Source organism: Dreissena polymorpha, chromosome 2 (assembly GCF_020536995.1).
Source record: "Dreissena polymorpha isolate Duluth1 chromosome 2, UMN_Dpol_1.0, whole genome shotgun sequence".
Lineage (NCBI taxonomy): Eukaryota > Metazoa > Mollusca > Bivalvia > Myida > Dreissenidae > Dreissena > Dreissena polymorpha.
Window position 1 is genome coordinate 7,644,259 of NC_068356.1, and position 22,355 is coordinate 7,666,613.

A 22,355-nucleotide genomic window follows, 5' to 3' on the forward strand; every position below is an offset into this window, starting at 1 on the left:
AATCTGTGAAGCGGCTCTAAATGATCGATGAAGTCATTGTGAATTTAAAGTCTTGTTACATGACTATAGAAAGAAGACGTACCATGCTCAATTCCAAATGACAATTACTTAATGGTAAACGATAATTATCTAACGTTTAATGACAGTGATGCATAGAGATTTATATAACATAAATAAAATGAATTGTTATTTTTTACTTATAGCGAATAAGCAACTGGCACTTAAACCACATCCTTGAGAGAACTTTTGCTGTTTGGTCCGCTGTTTCCACATTCCGTTGATAAACTAACCATTATTTCGCAAAGTGCTCGTGGCTAGTAGTATCTATAATTTAGTAAGCACTGTAACTTCTGTTATTGAGTAAACCAACTCAATCTTTTCATGGGATAGCTGATTAATAAGAACCAAATGCACACATTAACGCGAGTCACGGGCAACTGCCCTTCTTGAATATAGGTAGGGTGAAATGATTGTATAACCATTCTTCTCACAAGCTATGTAGCCGGACCGAGGATGGAAAACATAATCTAACGATGTCTTGTCCTGCGCTCTACAAACTGAGCAAGTTGGACCGGTTCAAATGTAATGTGTGTTTGGATTCCGAAAGGAAGTCTGGCTTTATACAAAAACAGTGAACCAATAATTATGTAATCAATCACATTTTGGTCGGCCTTTCATACACAGAAATATACATTTATATAACATAATTATACAAAAGATTACAGATACAAAACAAGATCGACAACACGATAGCATTATTTTTATTGAACTAACACGATTCTTATTAAACGAGCAAATTGCTAATCGAGCGAGCATTGTTATTAATCAAAACATATTATTGTCAAACAAACATCATTCTTATTGAATTAGCACCATGCATGTTAAATAATACTCATGTTTATTAAACGATCAGACTGCTAATTGAACGAGAATCATTCTTATTAAATAAGCAGTGTGTTTATTCAACGAGCACCATTCTGATTTAACAAGCACCATGTATTGACCGAGCGCCGTACTTATTGAGCGAGCACCATTCTTATTGAACAACGCCATTTTTATTAAACGAACATCTTTCTATTTTAACTAGCATTATTTCATTGAACTATTTTCAATTTTATTCAAATTTTATTTAACGTGCACCATTCTTACATGAACGAGCACCATATTTATTAAATAAAAATGGTTTTCGTAAGTGCAAATTTCTTTATAAACGAGTTTCATGCTCATTGCACTAACATCATGCTTATCGGACGATTATTGTGATACTTAAACGAACCAAATGCTCGAGAATCTTGCGTATTGATGCTGGTAAAATAATGATATAATGTGTTAAATGCATATGATGCTCGTTCATTTGTCCTAATGCTCATTAAATAAGAAATATTCTCGTTCAACAGCATGGGTTCGAATGGAACTGTTGTTAGTTTTTGCGGTAAACATTTCGAGAACGAGGTTACAATTTGATATGTGCATTATATTACTTCGGTAATTGCTATGCTTTTTGTCGTCTTATTCGAGTTTTTTTAAATATATTTTGGCAATACATCTAACAAAAAGTACCGTCGCATTAAATGATGGTGGTACAACAGTAAGTGAAAGATGTAAGTTGTACAAACGATTGTAGAAATCATACATAGGAGCTATGTTCAAAACGTAAACAACTCATGCGCCTCAATCTGAGATCTACGCACAGACTCGAAAAAATGTTAAAATATAACGGAAACAACTCGTGCAAAAAAGTACGCGGTTGCTTTATTCTCCACACACCAATTACAACCCAATATCATAGTATTATTATATACAACGTTGTGTAATACATACTGGATGTTTGTGTGCATAAGGAAATGCATACTGTTTGTTGAGCATATAGATTCGCCCTTGCGCATTATATAGTGTTTATAAGGGATGTTGTATTAACAGCCAACACAAACTTGATCGAACACAATCAATCAATTAAAACGTGGTCGATGTGTAATCAATACCGTATTGAAATGTGTGGGCTTTTATTACAGAGCAATACAAACCATATGAGTTCACGTTAAACTAGTTTTACTCGCATTTAGATATTATGGTATAAATTTAAAATTGTTAAATTAATTGAATTATTGTAATTTGTAATTTGATATACTTTAAAATTGCTGTAGATTTTTTATAGCAAACATTAACCATAACAAGTAATAACCTTCCATTTTAATAACAAACACATGTAGAGTAAATAATGCTATTGTCTATAAATAGTATTGTAACTGCTCAAACAGGTATAAATATTATTGAAAAAAATACCACTAAACAACAAACTAGAGTTCATCCAAATCACGCTAATGTACGTTTTAAATGAAGTTCGAACATTGCATTGATAAGATGTTGTTCTTATTTTATTTTCATGTTGTTCTTGACTTTTGTAAAAATACGAACGTAAACTATATAAATCATACCAATGCTTATAAAAAAGTTTAATTGTTCATTTATAAAAACGGGTACTATCACTATTCTTGTCACGTTATTTAATAGCATCATTTTGTTTAGCATGAAACATTGACAACAAATTAGAACATTATTTATATAAATAATATTCACAACTTCTCTAATGTGTGTTTGTAAAGGTTAGATATTCGCAAGTATTGCCACGAGTATACTTGAATAAGACTAATTTGAAATCGGCTTGCTGCTCCCAACACTAATAAAGTATTTAAAATCAATTCAGAGAACATATTTATTTTCATTTTTACATGTTATTCTCTTTCAAGCTGAAATTAAGTGTACAAGTTTTCTCAATTTAATGTGTTTGATTGTACCTAGACCAAAGAGATAAAAATATATTAGTTTAACTATTTTGATATTAAATTCACACAAAACCAATTGTACTGGTTATCTTAATTTTCTAATAGTGCAAAATCAAACGTGCGTGTGTGATACATCACAGCTCGTGACTTGGTAGAAATGATTGCGGTTACATGTCAGCAAATAAATAGGAGTTATTCAGGATGAAAAAGACATGTTCGATAAGGCACAGATTCCCCCCCCCCCCGCATACACATTTTGTCTCAGACCTCCACTTATGTCAATAACAAGCTGTATAGCCAATATTTACATTTGATCTCTAAGTGTGATATTGACTTTTGAGGAAGAGAGACGGATGCTATATGCATCTTTATATGACGGTAATTTGAAACATCTGTGAAATGTTCTGTATAATAATATTTTGTAAAGCGGAAAAGTCACAAATGTTCAAGCCTTAAATGGGCAAATATGAGTCGTGGTCTGAACTACGACCGTCTTTGGTCTGAATAACATCAGTCTTTGGTCTGAACTGCGTACGTTTATGGTCTGAACTTAATAAGTCTATGGCATGATTTGAATCAGTTTATGATCTGAACTACATCAGTCTATAAACTGAACTGCATACATCTATGTCTTAACTGCCTAAGTCTATGGTCTGAAATGCGTCAGGCTAATAACTGAACTTGATCCGTCTGAAGTGCTTCAGTTTATCGGTTGAATTGAATCAGACGAATGGTCTGAGATGGTATAGTATATGGCCTAAACTACATCCGTATATGGTCTTAACTGCATGATCTTGTCACATTTGGGAACTTTTTTAATTTACCGTGAAAAAAAGTATCGAAAACATACCGTTATAATCTCAAACTGTCACATCTGAATTGATTCATTAATTCTTATTTTTTGATTTCTCTTGCAAACTATGACGCTGTCTTTTGAATTATTCAAAACATTTCCAAGGAAGTGCCAATTAAAAAAAGTGAACGAGAATTTTCCATCATTACATTTGCTGTATTGTCCAGTCTGCATAGGCTGATCAAAGACGACATTGTCTTATTTTATATGTCTGAAATAAAATTCAGTATAGGCGCAAACATTTCGTTCAACATAAGTCTGTGCGGACTTCATAGACCATTGCGGGAAGATTATTTATGGAAATGCGTTAAGTTTTCCACCGCCTTATATCGTTTGACATCTGTCAAATGTGAAGGGTTTCGCACTTGAACCACCATAAATAACCATGAAGTATATCGTCAGACGAGGAAAACTAATTCGAATAAAACGTTCAGTGCCAATGATCAGAATATCTTTCCGTTTTCAGCGATGTGGTATCACTGTACATTTAAACTTAAATATAAGTCTATAAAAACGTCAAAGTTGTTTTCATTGCGTGCATTTATTTCAGTATATAAACCGACAAGTTACAAGCCAAATCGCAGATAACAATTATTGAATAATTCAATTCTAATTTTCTACTTTTGATAAAACTCATTTTGTTTCTGTCATTTTCCCATACGCATGTGTTTATTTTATAAAATATATTTTTTGTTTTTATATAATTATATAATAAAATCGGTGTGCGTTATTCGCATCACATGACCGTCAAATATTGATCTGTACTGGCCTCGATAGCAAATCACTTTAATAAAAGAAAGAGCATAAAGTGATTAGCTTTAAATCTATTTATTTTAGCTCGATTGCTTAGACAGCCTACAGCTTATTTGAAACGCTCTCGAGTCCGTGGGACTAGAACCAGTACTTGGTGTCTATGGGGGAAATTTAAATAACGCTCCAACAGTGTATATGTATAACCGTATTACAGTATCACCTAAAGTACCACGTTAGAACAATCAAAATAGCGAGCACCAACATGTTGCGATTGGGGCAAATCGCATTCGGTCACAATTTCATAACAAGACGACACAATAAGACACAAATTGCGATTTTTTTAGTTGTGTAACAAACCGATACGCGGTTCACGTGTAATTTTCCAAACGCTTGCTACAGTGAAACATTTGACAGAATTATATCTTTAGTTTAGTTAACACCAATTTCTTTCAGGTTTATTGGATCGAACGACTTATGCTTATTGAAACAATCTTGGTGTTTTTTAGGGAGATCTAAATAACTTTTCCTCAGTGGGAATCGAATGCCTTCACAAAAATAGTATTTATGAATTTTCATTCAAATTTAACAAGCTGCTACTGCAAATGGAAGCTATAAGTAAATAAAAGCTGCATACCCATCTTGAATAGATACATCATTACCTGTTGACAGCAACTGAGAAACAATACAACTAATAAACAAGAATTACAAAGATCATAGAAATAGATCATCATTTTATTTAATGTTGGTGTACACGTAAGTCTATTTAGATTACAATATGGATTTATTATTTCTTGACGAATGGATCAGTGTTTAGATTGAAAAAGGTAAATATTCTTTCTTGCCCGCGTAAGTTATAATTAAAGCGTTTTCAATAAGCGTGTGTACGTAAACTGACAAACACGACTTGAGCATTCACACTGAAAATCTTGCACAGGACGAGAACATAACATAAGGGGCTTGATCGAGTTCTTGAACGCATTGTGGACCTCCGACCATGTTTAAGCTTTATTTTCGTTCAACATATTATATTTCTTAAAACATGATGATCAGGTAAATGCGAAGCCTCGCTAAGATAGATAAATTTCATTGAAAATAAGACATCTTAACCCAACAAACGGAGACGTTTCTCAGAAAATCCACATGAACATTTGTTAGTCACACATGTTGAATTTATATTAAGCATGTCATCGGAGATTTTTCCGAATAAACACGTGTATGACTAACAAACACATTGTTGCGGTCTCGACGTGAGCACGTTTTATATAATGAAAGCAGAATACATCGTATCGAACACGACATTTGTTGATGGCATTTGACCAAATGTCATAATAGTGTCGTCTATCCTATTTAAAATGGGAGATGATCATTTAATTATTACCCTTAGTTAGTATATGAGAGCTCGGCAACTTTAAATTTACACTGGCAAACTCGCTTATCAAATATAATCATACACCCATCGCGCTTGTCTGTTTTCGGATTTCTTGTTTTCTGCAGGGGTGTCGCGGCAAAATGCACGAGAATAAAGACTATGCTGTGGACCGTATATCGCATAAAGCACGTTTTCGTGTCTTTTAAAAGATAGATACTCTTGAATTACCAATATGATGGTAAAACTTTTATTGTTTAGGTCTAATTAAGAATATAATTCAATTTTTTTCATTCTTTATTCACATTTAAGTTCTGATTTTATACCTGCACGTGTTTCGATACATCGATACGAATGTGTTTTGCACCCGACCCGATGGCCCTATAAGTCACCAAAACATAATATTTCAAATAATATACAATAGCACCACATACACTGATACATTTGAATAATATATCACGAATATGAATTATAAAGTATAAACAAAGTTAAACTGCAGTTGTGTCTGCATTATATCGCTCGTATCATCAGTTCGAGGTCCTTTATTCGAGGCAAATTACCATTTGCCTTACATTTAGACACCGAACAAAACCCAACACCAATTAATGAAAATTGAATCACCGAATTGGTAAGTTCGATGTACACAATAGCACTGGTGGTGTTAAACCGGTTAAATTAACCCCAAATATCTCAGATTGAGGTTGGCCCATATTAATACTAAAAACATTTAAGTGTAAAAGAAACAGGGTGATAACATTCTTTTGAGAAAGTTGAAACACTAGAAACCAGATCTGGAAGGATTTTACTTGTCAATCCAGTGATTGATACAGGAGGTAACACTGTTTTTGGTTTGAGTTTGGAGGAGCTTATTTCTGTTATTTATGAAGAGACTTTGATTTAAAGTAGACATCTTCCGGAATGCAGGGTGATGTAATATTGGGAAGAATTTATACGTATTGATATAATAGTGAAAGAAAACGAGTCGGGGAAATGTGTTCACATTGGACATTTTTTTAACTTTAACAAGATAAATCAATTTCAGGTTTTTGAGTTGACCTGCGTTTATATTTTGAGTTTTAAATCTAGTTAATATAAAGCTTTAATGGTTTGCATGAGCATTCCTTTAAAAAAAAATGTACCACGCATCGTAATATGCAACAATAAATGGAAATTAATGTGCAAATTGTGTCTGGTCAATGTCATCGTAGTGTTGTGTGGTAGGGGTTGAAATACATCGAACGTGGCACAAGGTTCGATGTTTTATGAGTCCGAAAGTTTGTCGGAATTTCTTGTATATATTTAAGAATTATGTAATAACATAAAACAGAAACCAGGTTATTAAATGAAAAAAAAAACACCAGTTTTATTAGATTTAAACAATTGTGTCTTTCGACAGTCTGGGAGAAAGAGAAATCATGGTCAGCAATTTGCAATTAATTTCACTTGGTTTTGGTTCTTGACAAAAAATCTTGTATATTAAATAAGATTTTTAAATAAACCCCTACCCCACTACACTACGATGCATCGTGTGATTCTATAAAGTTTCACTAGTAAGTGCTAGACTGCGCTGAAATCGCTACCATGCAGTATTTCATTTAGTTTTGTTTAATATCCGCATCAGCAGTGTGTAGCGGTGCATTAGTAGTGTTACTTTGAGTATTTTATTGTATTTAGAACCACGAGTTGTAGAATGCGATAGCCCTATTGGGATTTGCAAAACGGTTCGTGTTTGATTTTTTCTGAAATTGACAACTTTTATTGCGTTAAGCTTGAGGGCGTTTTTGTCGTAGAATAAAACACACAGTACGCATTGACATTCACGAGCCTTATGAACCTGTTGAACCGGATAGTTTAAATTGTTCCCAAGGCATAGTATCAATAAATTATATAATATCATTTTCCGGAACCACCATGTACCAATGATCAAATACACTATAAATATACTCAAGATAATGGCCTGACAAATACAGCGTTGTTGTGTGCGTAATGCCTGTTGGATAAACGACATATCATTAAACACCAATTATGTGCTAAACATATTTTAGTTATTGTAATATTTTCTATTTGGATCTATTTAGGAAACTTAAATTACACATGATGACTCGAACAATTATGTTAAAAAAATTGCATAAAACGGGTAAGCTCTTAAGCGCATATGTTCCACGCAGGTTATTTTCTGATGTTTTAAGAGAACGTTCTCATCGCTAGCTTGTTTTTTTTTAAATAATTTTAAGCAAATCAATTTACTTCTGTACCTGTTTATTACAGAGCTTTACACAAGATGCTTTGTAAAATAATATATAACTTCTAGATACAATTTAATGTTATTCTCATAGTATACAAAGGGTCAATGTTTTCGCCTTAGGAATTGAAGAAATAGTTATAACCCAGTAACCCTGCAGTATGTACCTGTGCAAATGTTCTAATTCCAATATGGTGTATTGCATGTAACAGCTAAGTGAAACAGTCAATTACATGATTTGGTTTAAAACAGAAGAGTGCTTATGGTCGGATATGATTACTGTTTGTCGTGCTCATCGTCGTCGTCATTTACAGTGACGTCCTTAGTTTTGCATCTTACGGTTCACATGTGAATATTTCATTGTCTGGGGTAATTAAATCGTCTTGACGTGCCAATCGTCTAAACAGATGACAATATCACTAAATTGTTAAATGAAATGCCCTAATTAGTTCGGTTAACGCCCCAAAAAGTAACGTAAGTTGTAGTTGATCATTGAATAAAAGCTGTTACGATAAATACGTGTTAATAAAAAAGCTAAATCTGGCTTAAAAACCACATTTAATTCTGATAAATTGCTGCTGATTGAAATAAGTTGTTTTAAACTAAAGTTAATTCCAGAAAATATTCGTAGGTATTACATAGGCTTGCTGTCCTGTTCCATATGAAATTAAGACCATAAGCGGCAACACTTATGAATTATTTACCACAATACCTCTTAAACCTACGAATTTCTATGGTATGATCCTTTGAAATGAATTTTATCTCCCAACAAGCATTACTTTAAAAATTAATTTTACAAGAAAAATTCATAACTTGACATGAACGGCATGATATTAAAGTAAAACGGGAGCCATTTAATTTAACGCACGTTATGGAAAAGTATTTATTGTTATTGTTATGTGTTCGTTTCTTACGACATGACTTATTACGCTTAAGAAACCACAATACATTCACAACCTTTAACACATATACTTAATAAAAGTTTGAGTAAAAATGTTTGTATTTTTGCATTATTATAATTTTCTAACTCATCATTCGCAGTGCATTATCAAAACATGTCTACCAATGAGTTTGTTTAAATTGTTCAAATATATTTACCATACAAAAACAATGATGTATCGGACATATCCTTAAGTTACATTGCAGTGTATTTTTATTTTTTAGAAATATTAGAGTACATATTATATATCATTAAAATATAGGTATATGTATAGATTAAATTACCACAATGTGAGTAAAACAACTTATACTGATATTTCAACCGTTATCGTATACATGCAAATGATTCTGCTGGAGGTTGTATAAAACTTATAATCAAATTAAAAAAAAACATATACCTGAACAATTAATACTTTATAGTATAATTGTTGTAAAGTGGCTTAAGTTATGATTTATCTAAACCCGGAACAAGATAAACCGAGTCCCTCTAATTATAGACCGATTTCATTTTCTAGCAGCGTATGTAAATCTTTCACAAGTATGTGGTGAATAAATGCCATGTTTGGTACATTGTATTTAGGCGTTAGTTGTATTTGAGCACCTTTGAAATTGGATGTTTTGAAAAAGCGAAGGACTAGTGATTACATAGTTCGTCAAAAACGTTTATCATAAAAAAACATTAAAGTGATATTATGGGCATCTAGCAGTGTATAGGTGTCTATCGCAAACGTTGTTTTGGTTTGGTGTTTTCACTTCATATACACTTACATTTGTTAATGAAACATCAACATACTAAAACAATATCCCGGAAAAAGAAAAATAATGCATTTGAATATAAACCGCACTTTCTTTTGACAACTGATCATGCATGTACGATGTGAACCTAAATTTAGTTTTAGTGCAGATTCGTTCATACGACACAAAGACACAATTTTATTTTACGGATCATTTCGGCTTACAGGACTGGGTGAGTCACGTAAGAATATCGAATATATAATAAATCTTTATAAACAACTGGTAGCATGATGAGTTGCAGATACAATGTGATTGGTCAGTAACCACATTTTAACTAAATCGTTTGACCTGTTAATTATTTTCAGCTCAATTCAACAGTGAAAAATGCCCATAATATCACTTTAAGCTATAACGTTCTCGGATCCTGAAAGACATATTTTACTGTCTGGAAATATTTGGTCAACGACTAAAAGTGTCCATTTCTGTCGGCTATTGAGGAGGATGTCAGGAGGACCCAAAAGTGTATATTACAGGTTCCATAATATCTGCTGTTATTGAATCCAATTTACGTGGGGAAGCATTTGATAACAGAAACCATACGTTTGTTCCTCACATTAAGCAACTGGAAACTGCATTTATTCCATAACTTAATAAATTGACGATTCTTTCGAAAACTTAGAGGGGTTTAGATGCTTAAACTTTGTTACAATTATTGAGAGCTCTTAATCGCTTAGCCTTCTTTCTGCTTTATTTTGAAGTAAGACATGGGGCTCATATAGCTTATACTGTGGTTTCTTTAAAATTAAAATTCGTATTTAGTTATGCTGAGCATTGGCATGAAAATGACACTTTTACAAAACATCGTTGTTCAACATGTTCATCTACAGAAAAAATTATTAATTTTAGTTGATTTTCAGTTTGAAGAAGATTTGGTAAGAATATAAACAATGAGCACTTTACGCTTATGTAATTCTTGTCGTTGTTAAGAAACATCCTGGAACATAAAAAAGAGATTTTTAAATTTACTTATGGTAAAGTTGAGTTTAGGTTTTCAAAATAGGTTCTATTCAGCTACATATTGTAGTTGCGTTGTAGTACAACTGAACTACATCTTGATAAGCAACATCTCATTTTACATGGTAATCACGTAAGCATATTTAAACAACACCTTCAGTACCCGATAAATACATGTTTTTTTCATGAAAATAAACCAACACACCATTTTGCTCGCACAATTATAAAGTTTGCCAGCTAACTGAAACAGATGCATACATAACATACCGTAGATGAAAGTGTATCTTGTCATACTGAAGAAAAGTGAAGAAGAACATTTGCATTGGTGTGGTTTATTTAACTTGTAATAAAACAAAATTATAATATAAAAAATGCAAAGTTATTAAGTTAATGCTATTTAAACTGATGTGACATGATCAGAGCCTTCCATTCTTTGGGTGATTCACATGTTTTGTTGTTAGACTGCTGTATAAGCTTTTCAGATTTGGAAGAAACAACACGAGCAACCTAAAAGAGGAACATTCGTTCATTGTTATCACAGAGCCGAAGACATACACCTGTGTGAGATATTTTGTGCAATTTGATGCTGATTAAGAGCATATACTGTGATTTTCTTCAACTTGCAAAATGCATTCTTTGTGTACAAATGCAACATGAAAGTGTATACTTGATGAAATAAGCTAATAAATATGTTCTGTTTTAAACATTAATCTCTTTTGCCTAACATGTGGGTTTGTAATGAGTGAATGTATAATCGCCTATTTAATAAATGTAATGAATATTAAATATTACGTATTTATATATTTTTCTTTCAAAATGAAAATATACGCTGTCCATATTTTTTATAGAGAAACGATGGTGAAATACTAACTAACAAATCAGAAAAAAATCAGTAGAATTATTTATTCAATAAAATCCTTATTGCTCTACAAAACAATAATAAAACGCATTAATTGTTTTGAAATCCCACCATCATTAGAAGATAATAAACGTGACGGTTACACTGGGTATTAGAAGGCCTTAATCACAAAACATATGCGTGTGAGATAAGAAATAAAAATAACTTTACATCATTAAAACATGTTTAAAGAAGATATGTTTGTGAAACACTATGACCCCCCATATATTTAACATTTGACCTTGAAGGATGATATTGACATTGACCTTTCACCACTCAAAATGTGCAGCTCCATGAGAAACACATGCATACCAAACATCAAGTTGCTATCCTTAATATTGCAAAAGTTATGGCCAATGTTAAAGTTTGAACAAACCCACAAACCAACAAACAGACAGGGCAAAACAATATGTCCCCCAGTATAGACTGGGGACATAAAAGGTCTAAAAAGTTAGATAGTAGCTTTGTCACTTGTCTTCACGAATAAGTTTTGATTTAGTGCTTACTTGTTGTCAAAAAGTGATAAATACTCAGATTGGAATTGCTGCCCTATAAGTATTTGAATTTGTATCATTTGATACTTACTATACATGCTAGTTTGATACAATTGATCGTATATTGCAGATTACAACAAGGTTAAACCACGATACTGAATACGAGCATCTAATCATGTATTTCAAAATTTATCTTATTGTTTTAACGGAATATGCTGTGTGTGTTATTTTTTGCAGCTGATGGTTCGTTAAGAAATGTTAAAACGACTGTATATCTGTCGAAAGCTGTGTGTAATCCATTTTACTCGTATACGTAGGTCAATGCTAACGCATCTTCTGTACATACAAAAAACATATATATCTTAAGGTTGTTAAGCATTTCTAAAAATGTATTGAATATAATTTAAACGGAATGATTTGACCGTTGATATGATGTGTTACCCATATGTTCGGACATCAACCACTCCATTGCAATATACAGATGACCTGTTCAAAATATAATTGTGTATAACGTTTTAAACAAACAGCATGTTTAGTTGTAATAAAATCCTTTTGAATGTAAGTACGGAGCCATACACATAGTGAATACGTTAGCAGATAGATGTAGCTTTGTAGAGCATAGTGTACATGACTTACGTATATGATGAACATGAATTAATACCACTCAATATCTCTTTTGCAATTTTTGCCATTCAACCATGTATTGATATAAGGTTTAAGATTAATATGACATCGAATCAAAAACAAAGGGCTGGTATTGTTTGCATTTTGTATTGAATTTAAACACACGCTTACGGTGTAAACAGCTTTCAGAACCTTGTGCGCAATAAATATATATACAATTTTCTGAGCAAAAATAATTTAGATAATGTAACTTTCCCAAACTGTTGCGTTAACCTAATTCAGAAAAATTAAAAATGTCACTTTGAATTATTCTTGGTAACGTAGTTCTTTGCTATTATTGTTGTACTAGCGGATGAGGACTTGTTTGTCTGATGAGCAATAGTCATACAATAACGTATTGTTTGAAACTAAAAGTACCATTACATGGATTCAGTTCTTTGTCCAAGCACATTGTAAATGCGTACGATTCCTTCTGTATTTGCATATATGCAGTTTTTCTATGTCATTTGACATAGAAATATGCCTTATTTATTTCAACGCAATTCGTTATTAGAAAGGCTAATGTCTTAGAGAAAAGGAAGCCGAAGTAGATAACAAGCTAACTCCATATAAAGATTTTTTTTTCAAGAACACTTACGATTAAGAACATAGTTTTGGAATACATTTTTTGTTTTGATAAAAAAGTTTTTGAAAACATATATTCATTAGCCGTTTAAATATAATGGTTCACTATAGTCATGAGGAATTGCAATATGTTTCATAATGTTATAGAATGTCATGGTTGAAAAAAATATGCGTCAGTTTAAACGTAGTAGGATAAAAAAAAAACGTTTTAAGATAATATGGGGATTCCAGAACACCTCATTTTACTTTGTTAAGATTGTCAAAAAACGCAATTTAGGAAGCATGGTTGACTTATGCCTTTATACATTCCAGATTGTATACCTTGGTAAATTTTTTGTAAAACTATTGTTTTTTATTAATTAAGAGTTGATATTTTACGGGCACTGGAAAGTAAACAATAAAGTCGATTGGACAAAGACGTTCACAGAAAACCCGGTATTTTAAATATATGTCGATTAAGCATAGTCGAATAATATTCACGTTAATGAATAAAAAGTCAGATCATCTACATTTGTTTTCTGTTCATGTAAGTCGTAGCGTATAACTGGCAGTTGTTCTGATGATGAAACGAATCTCTTGTCTGTAGAATATATTCCCAAATTGATCATGAGTGTACTTCTGTTAACGATACAGTGTTCTAAGAGCAAACCAATATTTTAATATAAAATCTAGCATAATAGGTAATATTTAGCTTAACGGAATGTTTACAATTCGAATGCTCTTTTGCGCATGCACTTTCATTATTACTCAATTTTACTGACATGGAAAATTGTCATTTGATTAACATAAAGAACCGGGTCTGTTTTGTTCAAGACGACTTAACCAACCATGTATAAACACTTCCTCGAAATTTAGTGGTGTTGAATATCGCCACTGTGCATATTTCTGTGTATATTGTAATCATTTTTTTTTAAATGCTCACCTCGGCTTAATTCAATAAATAGGTTTTCGTATTAGATGCGAGTTCAATCAATTGAAGCATAATTCATTACGTTCACTGTGGATGCCAGGTCGTTATGAACGAGCTATTTACATACATAAACGAAATACAAAATACATAAAAGTAACAAAAAACCCAATAATCAAAAGCAAATATATTACTTTTTAAAGTGTATGCAATCGCGTATGAAAGAATGCACAATTACATATTAAATTTAACAGATCAATTCAGGGTAAAAATGAATAATACGTAACGATACTTTTGTAACGTAGCGTGAAATCAAATCGATTAAAAACAGAGTACTGTCATTTTTTATTAAAAGTTATCTTCAAACTATTATTACGGCTTAGAAAGATTGTCAACGTGTAAATACAATCATCGCATTGAAATTACAAAAAGTTACGATATTTGAGGTTTGTATAGCCTGTGGATGTTACTTCGCAGTTAATAAAGCCTTATGACATACGTGCTAACTGAAATTCCCACAGGTTCTGACTGTCAACACGGTGCAAGCAACTTTAGCGTTTCATGAATTCTGAATTGCATGCTATCACATGCGTAAGCTCGTTATTTATAGTTTATTTGAATTGTATTTGCGTCTCCATGGAGGCGCTATGTCGATATGTGCTGAGAGGGGTTCCTGCATAGAAATGAGTGTAAATAATGTTCATACCATGTTTATGCAATTGCTCGGTAACGCATTATAAACGAAATCATAAGAGAAACACATATTAGACTGATACATTTTATTTTATTTAAGAAAAAACTACACTGGTAAATTGTCTTTCGATAATAGAATTCTTCACAGACATGGCATATCACATGTTTACAATGTTTTTTTGATGACTGATTTCGCGTTTTGTCTGCACTAGTCAGAACCAAATTTGCAACACACATGCAATTTAAATATACATGAATGTGATGCAACTCTTTAATTATAAATGAATATGAAGCAACTCTCAAGCACAGACACACGAATTGAAATGCAGCGTACAATTCCTAACTAAATATTGCGAATATGTGCTATTAGTCTATACGCCGTGTTTAGTTTATTTCATTCTTTAGTTTCTAGCCGGATTATATTTCTGATCAATCAGTATTTAATGAATATTATGGTCAGGTATTACTTTCCTAATTAATTGCGAGGTACAGGGTCGGGCCGAGATAGGAAGTTAATTATTCAATCCAATACACGCAGGGATTACTCAACAGAACGATGTAGTAAGTCATGTATTCTAATAAATGTATAGTTTTGCTAAAAATATACTTCTTTTCAGATCGGAAAGAAAATAAAACGGTTTATTATATGGTATGTGCCAATAACCACGTTTACGATAAAATGTGTACACATGAATATAGTTTTATGTCAATTAAAATACAACATCGGAAATTAAGTCTTAGCGCCATGGATCTATCTGTATTTTACTGACCTACAATTATGCTTGGAATGCTGCCCATTAACTCAAGTGGCCTTTTTTCTAATGACATTGATGGCCGTTATCGGATATTTTAAATAGCTTTATGAGAAATATCAAGGCAGTTCAACGATAGAGATGACAACATATATCTAGTATTGGAGCTTTTGTATCGTTAAGCAATCGGTTTTCTCTAGCGATGCTGAATAAATCATTGAAGAAGCCAAAATAAAGCAACAAAGCATTGAAGTTTACGAAATACAATACTGTTTTCGCGTACTTACATCTCGTCTCGTTCAATTAACAACAGACGAGCTAACCGAAAATCTTATTTCGAACAATTATTCATAAAAGGTTATAATGCCTTCAATGTGTAATGGTAAAGAGACGACTAGCCTGAGGTGTGACACAAAAAGCTGCATTTTAATAACCTTTACATTAATTATAAAGGACATGTAGTTATCTAAATCTAATGAGTCACACTTTCTGACGTTTGGGTTACAATTTGTGCGCAAATATCCAGACATATTTGCTGTACGCTATTCTGAACCTGCAATATTTGATATTTGCCCTATAAGTATGACCTTGACTTCGAATAAACCACCCATCTATTTTTGTGTGTACCTGTTTCAGTTTAATAATTATGATTTATATATGTGTAACACATGCGTTTGTGCTGTTATATCATTATCATATAATACTTTGTTAAGTTAGATCTTAGAAATATCTATTTTGCGGTACAACATTGTGACCTTTGACCAAAAATAAAATATCTGCTTGATCTTGAAGATAAAAATGTTTATAATACAAAAATATAATTTAAGCATATGGTAACACAACTATGAAGAGTTATTAAAATGTAAATTGAAACATCAAACGATGTATAGGCAATGTTTTCATGGCCAGCCATTGTGAATTATTTCCATGTATTAAGCATTGTAGTTTTGTTAAGAATAAATCAATTACATGTTTGGTTGAATATTTTGAGCTACAAAAAATACTTATTTTAAAAATCGTGTTATTATGGTACATAATTCAATAAATAGGCACATTTGTTGTTATATGCGTACCTCAATTATATTTTTAAATGCTCAATGATGACACTTTATATCATTAAGTTTCTATGTACATACATGGTGAAGATTCATTATATGTAAAACATGTTGTTTTTTCCATTTATAAGCACGGTCATGGTGAGCTGCTATGATTGTATTATGACCGACATGGGTCGTCAATATATACATAATGAACACTCTAGGGGTAATATTAATTGTAAATCTTATTAAAGTTGGTCAGAACTTGTATGTAAATGGGTATAAACTCGATCACATGAGCTCAAACGTTATTGAAAAGCATTTTAATACTCTTGAAGTAACATTGTAGTCCAGCCGTCTTGAAACGTGGTCAGATAAATTTTTTCTTGATATCACAGCCGAATTGAAAATAGTTATTGTGTGGTAACACATATGGCAGGTATATAGTAGTGTAGTCTTGTTAATACGTTGAAAGTCACGTTTGACTCGCCATCATTGAATTAGCTCAGAAACATTGGCCTCATATTACGATTCATTTTGTTTATTTAAAGAATAATTACTTAAAAACACACCATCCACAGTTAGATCTTAATGCAGTGGGGTTTCGTAAATTGAAATGGTTCATGCTTTAATGTTGTATTTGCTGAGTATGTGTCCATGATGACAATGCGGGTGGTGAATATGATGAGTATGAGGAGAAGAAGACGGATAATACTGATGAGGATGGAGCGGTTATGAAAACCCTTCTTATATTCTACTGCTATTTCAATTTTCTTAACATAATATCATGACCAAAATAATAAAATTTCTAGACAATCATATTGGAAACAAGGAAACGAGAATTGTTTAAAGTGAATCTTCTTGGAACGTTAACCCTGTATACATGATATGTCAGGTATATAGATCAATCTCTTAATCTGACCTAACTATACATAGATGAGCTTGCCTACATGTCTGAAGCAGAAAATCTTATCAGTAACAATAGAATGTCGCCCTAATAAAGCCCCACCCACCTATCCCAAGGGCTTTACATGTTCTAAATGGGCGTATTATTAGAGTCAAACTAATGGCAATAGTTTATGTAAACCAGCATAAAAACGCACGTATTTCTACTATGTAGCCAATTATGCAAACACTGAAGTCAAATATTAACGTTAAACATGTATTTTAATTTACTTTTGAGTCAAATAAACGCATTTATTAAGCAGGGGCTTGTATTTAATGGGACATTTATGACTGAATAAACGACATGTTTTCTGTGTATTATTTGTATTTATGATTAAAATCGTATTATTATATATAAAGATATTTTATTTTAGGCAGCTTTCATTGTTTATGCTGTTGTGCATGGGGTAGGGGTATTTTTTCTGTAATCTTGTGAACTCAACCTTCTAAGAATAGTATAATTCCTTCAGGTTAATGACTTAAGGCAAATAGCCCTCTTGGTTCATCATCATACGTTCCGGAAGATGCTGCCACTTCACATTCATTTACGTTCGCTTCGTTATCGAAAGTTAGTGTTTCGGTTTTATTGTATCTCTATTTCAGTAGTTTATACGTCAACGATCAGGTTTATGTAACAGCCTTGCAAATTTGTTTTCACAGCTAATAATGTCAGCCACATGACAAGAGCTGTTCGTGTTGTTTATTGAATGTATTGTTTGCCCAAAGTACAAATGTATATTTACCAAGGACACACCTGTTTGTCGCTGTTTGTGCAAACAATGTGCAGAACTATTTACAGACATTTATAAATATAATTAAGACTATATTAACTTGTCAATACCAGATACAAATAATAATAAACAGATACATATTTCCATCAAGAATACGTGCACACAATACATATGTCATATTACATTTTCATAGTGTCTTGTTAATTAATGATCTGTTTGGTTCTTCAATGCGCTAGTCAGACCTGAACTAGTAAAATACAAGCCGTTTAAAATGTCAACGTATGTCTGGCAACACTCAAGGAAAGAACAATTTATTAAAGTTCAGCGGAAGATAAAGATTCTTTGCTGAAAATTGCGTGTATTTATTATAAGTGTATATGTTGTTGTAACTTTGATTAAAACATGCCAGTTGAATAACATACGTTTATCTTATTTTGCATATATTGTTGGTAATTAAGTATATATCAAACATAATAGTCATAAATAACTGCATTACGTAAATATAAGGTACAGTTAGAGCAAGGTTATCATCAGACCATTAACACTCTAAGGTATTAGCGACAGAACATTATTCGAATATATTTCTAGTTGTGTTAAATATATATTGTTTTATAAAAAAAATGAAAAAGAACTTTACAAGATCTTATAAAAATCAAACTGATCATCATATTTTAAAGGCAGATGAGCGACGTGTATGCATACACATAATTTACATTTATGTACGCAAAGCACCCTCAAAATAGAACGGTATGTCTAAACTTACCAAGAACAACATTACATTACATTTCTGATTATTTCTCAGTATTTTTTTGATTAAGCACTTCATAAAATATTAAAATTTAAAACGTTTGAAAACTTTATTTCTATTGAAACTTTGCCGACTATGACGTAACCGAATGTTACATCATCTTTGCATACAGCTTTCATTTACAAACAAAATAATAGATTAAAATTACACAATAAAAATAATCTGGCTTGAGAAACAGGTCAATATGTCCATATTTCACATACTTTCGTTTTTTCGTACTGTATGTACTCCTTTATATGAGTTTGAAATAAAATATATAAAAAAACACAACAGAACAGTCTGTTCATACATTATTCTTAACTTTTCAAGGGTTTCTCTTCGGATTATGGTATATAAAACTATTTCGGATAAAATGTAAAATAAATGTTGAATACAACTTCAGTCTTTAGAATATCACTTAATGAATAATGATTTAATATCAAATAACGTTTCAACATCCCACTGTTTGAAAGGAGAATATTGCATTAAACAAAGTTGTCTGTCTGTATCAGAACATAAGGTATATGTCAAGGCCTGTATCAATTACCAAAATAAAAAGGGATGTCAGTGTGTAACTCCAACAATTCTGAAAATACTGATAAATAAATAACAACATTGTCGAAGCCGACGCGTCACGCATTAATATGTACCATAACTGAAAAGCCAAAAAAAAATAAATTAACATCATCCTAACAGGACTTAATACTGTGTGTTATTGAATTTTCTTTGCAAACAAAAACATCACTATTGAAGATTTATTGTTGTCGAAATGTCTTTGTTATGACAAAATTATACAATATTTAACAACCAACTTTTTGTATCATATTCATAACATTTAATTTCTAAAATTTGATATGTATTAATTTTTAAACTAGAACGCAATGCATTTTTTATACCATAACAAATAAAGATGCACCATACTTCTGTTCTGTTTAATCTACTTTCACACTGTATTTTCTCCATCGCGTAGAGGTATTACTGTACTTCAATGGTATAGTGTGATGCTTGATATTATGCTACTCAACTTTCGAGGCCTTCTTTTTTATGATATGGACTGATATAATTGCCTATTTAAAATATATTTGTATGACGTAAATATAAGACAAGAAAGCATTGATGTTAAAAAAATGCAACATCGTGTTTGCATAATAATTCCGATAGTAAACAATAACATACAGCTGCTTTGGGTTTGAGCTATCTTGAAACGTTATGGGCCTCAAAATTTTTCAAAGGCGTGTTTGACAGTGAATTTAAAATGAATGTCTGGAAATTAAAAAAAGGAATCATTGAACTATGCGAGGTCTTGAATATGTTAAATGTTGTCAATGAAGCTTTCGCTTAATCATCTTAGCATTGCGAATATAAACCTGTCGAACGGGGACCGCAGTGATTTTTGCGTGCATGGGGCAATGATGTAAGTGTTGTCTATGGGTGGTAATAGTTTGTATAGATATTACTCTTTAAAGTTAGTGATGTATCTAAAGAAAAGACAAACTATGAGCGAAAAGGGTCTTAGAAATGTCTGATACGCCTAACAAAAACATCGCACTATTGCTTACGGCCTTTGAAGACGGAAATACGACAACATAGACGATAAAAAAAGTATTAATCTGTCTAAGCTTAAAAACGTTTAAAATCTTTAAATGATGACAAGTTGGCTTTCGAAATATAGACTTTATAGCAGGAACAAAAGCGCCAAGGGGACAAAACTCTTTATTTAAACTGTACTTCAACTTTGTAAAAGGACTGCTTGTTTACTAGAAGCAATGCATAGTAAAGTTTGTCATTGACATATGTTTCTAAACGCTGTCAGAAATGTATTGCTTTAAGTTATTTATGTATAACACAATTACTACTTAAATTGGTTCCACATGCCAACTGAACATCAACATACATTCCATTAAATAGACCCGCTGCAATGCTCAACTGCACTTATCAAAATCGGTCAATGAGTGAAGATAAATAGAGAAGAAAAATATTTTTATTCTAACGAATTCCCACAACCACTTAATTATCATGCTGTTCACCCAAAACATTTACAGACTAAATAATCCACAGATTTACATGCTTGATTGTGTGAAGCAAATAATCTAACCAGTTACCGAAAAGAATATTTCAAAATTAAAACCCCCAAAGGCTTTTCATGTTTATATAATGCGTGTTTATTAGACACAACATGATGGAATTATTTTTTAATACCACTGTAAAATAACGAAATTTGTTTGACTGCTTAACTAATTATGCAACGGCTGTGAAAATACTGACTTTAAACATGTATTTGCATCTTGAGTAAAGACAAATAATCGCATGTATTGGGCATGGATGTTTCATGTTCTTTATGTTTTAAACAAAAGAGTGTGGAAATGATTTAAAATAAACGGTGTATTTTCGAACTGTTTACTTTCCCCCACTGTTATGACCATGACCCATGTTATTATTTACAGGTGAATTATACAATTGATGTCAGCATTCCTTAAGATGCTGCCTTTTCAAATTAATGTCACAATGTCCTTATAAGAAATTCTAGTACTTCTGGTTCATTATGGGAATTAGTGTCTCTTACATAAGTCAAACGTCAACAGTCGGGTTAATGTAAATGAATCGTTAATTGTTTTAACGGAGTATAGGGAAAGTCCAAATGTCAGTCACTAAAAAGCTGTTCGTGTTGTTTGTATATGCATAATTGTGATTTTGACTTTTAAACGTTAACTGAACTTTTTCAGTTTATTTTTTGTCCGACTCGTTTATCGAATGTGGTATGCTTCCGGCATGTCTTAAACAACAACATGAACAAACAAGATGTGTTTGTGAAACACTATGTCTCCAATATATTTGACCTTTGACCTTGAAGGATGACCTTGACCTTTCGCCACTAAAAATGTGCAGCTCCATTAGATACACATGCATGCCAAATATCAAGTTGCCATCTTTAATATTGCAAAAGTTATGGCCAATGCTAAAGTTTGACGCAAACAAACCAACAAACCAATAGACAGGGCAAAAACAAAATGTCCCCCAGTATAGACTGGGGGACATAAAAAAATTCACAGTTTCAGTTTCCCGGGAAATGATTTTTATCCCACTTTTACAGCGAAATCGGTTGATTAAAGCCCCGTTTATTAAATTTCATCTATAATCAACGGCAAGGCTATCATCAATGGCACGAAATGACGTCATC